Source organism: Macaca fascicularis, chromosome 3, assembly GCF_037993035.2.
Source record: "Macaca fascicularis isolate 582-1 chromosome 3, T2T-MFA8v1.1".
NCBI lineage: Eukaryota > Metazoa > Chordata > Mammalia > Primates > Cercopithecidae > Macaca > Macaca fascicularis.
The window spans coordinates 21,890,958-21,898,350 of record NC_088377.1 but is presented as its reverse complement, the minus strand read 5'-3'; the positions used below and the strand labels follow the sequence as shown (position 1 = coordinate 21,898,350).

The following is a 7,393-nucleotide window of genomic DNA, read 5'->3' as shown; positions in this document are numbered from 1 at the left end:
AGATCTGATGGTTTGAAAAGGCACATCCCTCTGCTTCGCTCAGCACTTCCCCTTCCTGCCGCCATGAGAAGAACATGTTTGCTTCGCTTTCCACCATGATTGTAAGTATCCTGAGGCCTCCCAACACGTGAAGAAATGTGAGGCAATTAAACCTCCTCTCTTTATAAATCACCTAGTCTCATGCTTTATTAGCAGCATGAGAACAGACTAACATGTATAATTTTCTTGTCCCATCTTTCCTCATAACATTTGTCACATTTATAATTTGTACATTCATCTGTGGTTGTGTGATTAACATCTGCCACCCCTACTAGACTCAAAATTCAGTGAATCAGAAATAGCATCTCTGAATTTGCCCATTATTGCACATGAGTTCTTAGATCATGGTTCCAGCACCCAGTAGGTACTCAGTATGTACTATTGCATATCTAGTCAACCTCTCAAGCAGACCTGTGTAACTTTGGAGTAAATCACAAAGTTTAGAAGACTACCAGAGACACAGCTTATTTATTATCCCCAGTTAGAAAATGTTTGAAAGTTTTCTTTTGAATTCTAAGAAAAAATAAAGCTGAAAAATGTCCATAGTAATTAAATAGGGAAATTGCTTTCCACAGTGATCTCTAAATTAACATCTTCTATCTTTAACGTTTTCTGTTTTTGCAATAACTTTCATACCGTCTCTGATTTTCAAAAGACCTAGAGATCATGGAAAGGACTCAGAGAAATTCCAAATGCATCTGAAAGAAAGAAAGAAAGAAAGAAAGAGAGAGAGAGAGAGAGAGAGAGAGAGAGAGAGAGAGAGAGAGAGAGAGAGAGGGGGAGAGAGAGAGAGAGAGAGAGAGAGAGAGAGAGAGAGAGAGAGAGAGAGAGAGAGAGAGAAGAAAGAAAGAAAGAAAGAAAGAAAGAAAGAAAGAAAGAAAGAAAGAAAGAAAGAAAGAAAGAAAGAAAGAAAGAAAGAAAGAAAGGGAAGGAAGGAAGGAAGGAAGGAAGGAAGGAAGGAAGGAAGGAAGGAAGGAAGGAAGGAAGGAAGGAAGGAAGGAAGGAAGGAGAAAACCTAATAATTATAAGATTATGTTACTTTCTCACTCATGCTTCATTTGCAATTTTCACTTTCAATTCATCTTGACACCAACTATTTAAAAAATGAGTGAGTTTATCAGTATCCAAACACAGTTCTGAGGGAGAGAACATTTGTTGATTTTGTTCTTTATTTAATTAGTTAGAAAATAATAACCCATCACATAAGGTTTTATGGTTATGTCTAAACCCAGCAGTGACTTTATCTTCTTTTTTTATTTGCTTTCACTCCTTTGAGTCCTGGTTCAGTTTTGCTCCATATTTTCATAAATTTCATTTCTGAGTCCCAACGTTTCTCTTTTCCTCTCTTGGGATTTCCTTATGAAAAATGTCTTCAGGCTTTTTATTTGTCTATAAGTATTTGGAAAACATTTATTCAGGACCTACAACTTTATGTTTGGTATTTTTTATGTTGATGACATTCCAAAGCTTATTGGGTTTATTCTATAATTTACTAATTTTCTTATTTCCTCTGGTATTTTCAAGTGCTACTTAAACATTTTTTAACCAATAAAGCTATTTTATGTAATTTATCAGACAAAAGCTCAAGTTAACTGAATTCACAAAATCTATCAGAAGGTTATATTATAGGCACATTAAGCCTGTTTAAAATGATCAGCTTCCTTGCTATACACAAATTTCCAAATAAAGGCATCTAGGTCATCTTTGCACCTGTTCTTTCACCACAGATACACTCTCATTAAAGGGACTTCTTACTGCTTTCCTTATCACCATTTCCTGGTCAAGGCCATATGTCAAAGCAAATGTTGATCTTGTTGTGTCACCAAATGAAAATTCTAGAAGTCAGGTCTTTAGATGTGAAATTTATTAAAATCACTCTCTTAATTTACCACTTGGTTCTTTTCCTTCATAACTTATGTTTTCTTTCTTTTATTAGACAAGAAAGTTTTCTGACCCTGAGCATTTTCCCAGTTGTCACAAAAATTATGCTAGCTCATAAAATTTGTCTTTTCCAAGTTCATTTTCCTTTTGAACATTTATAGCTATGATTCTCTTTTTTCATCTTTTTCAAAGTCATTATAGATTATACTCTATTCTTTTCATGTTTGTACTAATTTGAATTTAATAAACCAATGTGCTAATTCCTCTTTTTCAAAATCCAAATAATGACTGTAATTTCCTTTTCAAATATTTGAAAATGCTATTTCAGTCTTCTATTTGTAATGCTTCCTTTTTTACTGCTTCTCTCTGGACAGTACTTTAAAATTATACTCTATAAAATAAGATATTCATAATTAATACTTCCCACATGCTGACACATATTTACCCCAAACTGTAATCCCAGACTTTCAAATATGAATTTTTAAACTTTAATTTTAATTTCAAGTGCAGGTTTGTTACATAGGTAAACTTGTGTTATGGGGGTTTGTTGTACAGATTATTTCATCACCCAGGTATTAAGTCTAGTACACTTTTGTTATTTTACCTGATCCTCTCCCTTCTCTCACCCTCCATTCTCCAAAAGGTCCCAATATGTATTGTTCCCCTCTACATGTCCATCTGTTCTCATAATTTAGCTCCCACTTATAAGTAAGAACATGTGGTATTTGGTTTTCAGTTCCTGTGTTAGTTTGCTAAGTATAATATGGCCAAAGTAATATGAATCATTCTATTATAAAGACACATGCACATGCATGTGTATATTTATTGCCACACTATTCACAATAGCAAAGACATGGAATTAACCTAAATATCTATCAATGATAGACTGGATAAAGAAAATGTGGTACATATACACTATAGAATACTATACAACTAGCTCTTGGTTTTCGGCTCGGAGGAGGCCAAAGTGCAACTTTCTTCAGTCGTCCCGAATCCGGGTTCATCCGACACCAGCCGCCTCCACCATGCCGCTGAAGTTCGACCCCATCGAGATCAAAGTCTTATACCTGAGGTGCACCGGACGCGAGGTCGGTACCACTTCTGCCCTGGCCCCCAAGATCAGCCCCCTGGGTCTGTCTCCGAGAAAGGTTGGTGATGACATTGCCAAGGCAAGAGGTGACTGGAAGGGCCTGAGGAGTACAGTGAAACTGACCATTCAGAACAGACAGGCCCAGATTGAGGTGGTGCCTTCTGCCTCTGCCCTGATCATCAAAGTCCTCAAGGAACCACCAAGAGACAGAAAGAAACAGAAAAACATTAAACACAGTGGGAATATCACTTTTGATGAGATCGTCAACATTGCTCGACAGATGCGGCACCGATCCTTAGCCAGAGAACTCTCTGGAATCATTAAAGAGATCCTGGGGACTGCCCAGTCTGTGGGCTGTAATGCTGATGGCTGCCACCCTCATGACATCATAGATGACATCAACAAACAGTGGTGCTGTGGAATGCCCAGCCAGTTAAGCACAAAGGAAAGTATTTCAATAAAGGATCATTTGACCAAAAAAAAAAAAAAAAAAAAGTCACACCAGTTTGGAGTGTAGTAATGTACAATGTCAATTATTATCCAGCATGATTTAGAAGACAGAATACAAAAGCCAAGAAGGCAGACTGTAAAATCAACTTGTAGTTCGAGCTTTGTATAAGAGAGAGTTCAAATAGAAAGGAGGCAAAGAATTGAGTTCACACAAAAATGAGTTGAAATATTAGGAATTAAGAAAAACTGACAGACATTAATGAAATGGAAGAAGCCAAGGGACCAGAGATCAGAGTGTGGGTGAAATGTATGTATTGAGGCCAGCCTTGCCTTAGCCTTTGTGAGGCCTAGGGCCAGAGTACAAATGATGATTCCCACACTAGATACCTACACATTTAAAAATTATAATGAAAACTAGATAATTGTTATGTAAAATATGTCTACTAGTCATCTCTTGACTAACCTACCTTTATCACAACTCAGAAGGGCTGGAGGACCACACTGGAATGGACAGCACAGGAAGAGCCAGCCCCAGTTCTCAGTCTGCCATCTTGTCTCTCAGCTTGACTGCATCCCACACCAACACATCTGGTCCATCCTGTGACTGAGCATGCAGTCTGAGAAGGAAGCGCAGAGGCTCTGAGTGGGCTTTAACATTTGGCCCCATGAAAGCCTCAGCCCATCAGAAGGCTCGTAGCCAGAGAAGAAGCAGAGAAGGGTTTCTTATAAAGGTAACCTTTTTGCTTAGGACTAAGAGGTGGTATCGTAGTAACAAGGATTTGAAGAACAGAAACCTGTGGAATTTAAAATCGAATCTCCAAATAATTAAAGGGAACCTTAAAATATATGTTCAATGTACTTGGTTGCTGAAGTAAAAAGAAGATAATATTAAGATTGAGGCAAATGAAGTCACTGGATAAAGCAGGCCTGCAGGTGAACAAAGTTTGGGATACTAAAGTGCCCAGGGCAAGAGCCAGGGAAAGAATAAGGGGGACCCTGATATATCAAGTGTTGAAGACTGTGATGAATGAAAGAAACAGTGAGGTTCAAGAGAGGGCAGAGTGAGCAGAAAACCTGTATCACCAAATGGCAGACTTTAGCACAGGTGGATTTGGGAGACCATGGACGTGGAATCACTTGGAAGACACGTGAAGAACAAGAAAAAGACTGTTGATACCACCTCTGACTCTTATCAAGGGCAGTTCATGTGAAAACAAGCGTCCATTATTTAAAGGCTGGGGAAGAACCAAGTTTCAGATTAAAAAGAAGGTAAAGGAAGCAATAAGAGTGAAGCAATAGGAAGGGGTAACTTTTTAACGCTCTGTGGTAATGGAGCCATGACCACATTCCTCACCGTTGCATCACCAGGACCACACACACTGCCCAGCACACTGTATGTGCCTCATTAAAATGGCTGAATTTATGCATTACATTTGACAGAAGAAAATCTTTCTAACAGTGGTTCTTTCCAAGGAACACATGAAATATTATAAAGAATTGTGTAGACCTTCAGAAAGGGGATCACATAAAGCATTAAATGGCTTTTCAGTTCTGTTCCAAAATTGTGAGTCTACCATGCTGGTTAGAGTACCTGAGTTTCAGTGTCCCAATATTTATAACACAAATGTAAATTACACATGAAACACACACCCCTACATACACTGCACAAGATTTTTTAAAGTTATTATGTCCATAGTTTAAAGCTGAAAAATCTAACTATCTAGAGGTTATAAATATCACAGAGCTCCACTGTGATTTTAATATTTAGAGAAAAAAGTCAAAAAGAATGTGACCATCTCCTAATGAATGCAATTACTAAAAATATCATCAATTAGAAATGATTTTCACATCAACAGAGCAGTCATAACAGCGTTTTTGAAACTACAGGTGGCAGCCTATTAGTTGGTCATGAGCAGAATGTTTTAATGAAATAAAAAATGTAAAACACTTCTCACATTGTACATAACGATTGCTTGATTAGACTCATCTTGGTTATGGATCATAGATACTGAAGTATTTTTAAATGCTTTATTATTTGTTATGTATTTATTTATTGCTCAAACATTTACAGAGTAGCTACTGAGGTAAAATTCATTTTAAAAGACAAGCAAAGTTTCTTTAGAGCTCATAATTGAATGGCAACAGCAGATAATTATACAAGCAAAGAAGCATGAAAATAGAAAAGTATAAGTTGTCAAGGGAGATCATAAGTAACTCAAGGGGTAAGGAAAAACCACTTTAGAAAAAGTATGGATTAAGCTGATACTTAAAGAATGAGTAAGGGTGAGCTTAGCGATCAATCAGGCTAGTATATTCTATAAGGAGAACAGCAAGAGGCAAGAAAGAAAATATCATGTAATAAACTGAAAGGGATCCCACCAAAATTAGAGCATAGAGGGTGAGAAGATTAACAACTGGAGATGAGGATGGGAGGGTAGGAAGGGGCCAGATTGTACATGGCCTTATGAACCATATACAGCAATTTGAACCTTAAAGCAGGACACTTGGAAACCTATGAAGGATTATAAACATGATCAAATTTTAATCTCAGCAGAGGGAGAAAATATAAAAAGAAAGGAGTAAGACAGGAGATTAAGTGACAAGTCAGGAAGCACCTATCCAAGTAAGAGGTGCCAATGAATTGGCCCAGGCTGGTGAGTGAGGATGAGGAAGTATCATTTAATTGGATACTGGCACCAGAGCCCATGATTCTTGCCCACTAAGGTTGGAATAGGGGAATAGGAGCCCATTTGTGGTATAATGAATCTGTTCAGCCCAGATATTAGTTGACTTTGTAGGGCTTAACAGACATCTAAGTGTTACGGCCATGGGGCAGATAAATAAAAGGCCCGGACCCCAGCAGAGAGGTCTACCCTATAGATACTAATATGCTCAAGCCCTTAATGAATAAATAGTAACTGGACATTTTCAGGGTTCAAATAACCATGAGAAGACAAAATTGGCCCTAACTGAAAGCTTAAGTGTTATGAATTCTGGTCATGTTCACTTACTATCCGCAAATGAAACACATGGAAATAAAACCTATCTAGTCACATAAATGGAGAAAATAATACAATACCATAATTATAGAGAAGAAATAACAAAGAGGTGCTTTATAATGCTTCAATATGCAAATGCACATTTTTAAGAAAATAATAGTGAATAACATTTATTCTCTACATACGACATGGAGAACACAGCATCCACAGACTTAACAAATCATGGTTTATAAATGATTTTGATTCCACAAGGAACATTGCCTCTGGGGATGTAACTTTTCAAAATGGTAAGAAATTCCTGAGTAAACTTCTTAATTATACCATATACACTCTTTGTCAAGTTCCACAGTTGTTTCAATCCTGGAAATTTCAGGGCATATGTTTCCTGGGTTCAAGTGATTCTTCTACCTCAGGCTCCTGAGTAGCTGGGACTACAGGTGTGTGTAACACTCCCAGCTAATTTTTGTATATTTAGTATAGGTGGAGTTTCACCATGTTTGCCAGGCTGGTCTCAAAATCCTAACCTCAAATGATCCACCCACCTCAGCCCCCCAAAGTGCTGGGATTACAAGTGTGAGCCACCGCTCTCGGTCGCTTCCTGCTTTCAAAGCAAGAACTTACCACCTGCTTTAAACCTACACACAGTATATTCATTCAGGTAATAAGTCACTAATAAGGTTTAGTTCTTCTATTTATTCGTACCTATCATTGTAAGTTATTTTAAGATGTCCTCAAAAAGAGAAGGAAAATACTCAGACCACTTTGCAAGAGGTCAATTTTTAGGAGTTCCACACAAAGTTAACCAAATGGACTGCATTATGCTTGCAAAAGACTTTCCAGTATTAATAAGATGTAACATCATTATAAGTAAAGATTCCTACTGGAATGATATCAAGAACACAGAGAGGCTACCTCTTTGTTTGGTTGTAGAAAT

The 7,393-nt window shown here is 37.4% G+C and overlaps 1 pseudogene; it reads left to right on the top strand.

The window, feature by feature from the left end:
* Positions 1-2,903: 2,903 nt before the first annotated feature.
* On the top strand, positions 2,904-3,478 carry LOC102123109 (large ribosomal subunit protein uL11-like; annotated as a pseudogene).
* The last annotated feature ends 3,915 nt before the right edge of the window (positions 3,479-7,393 follow it).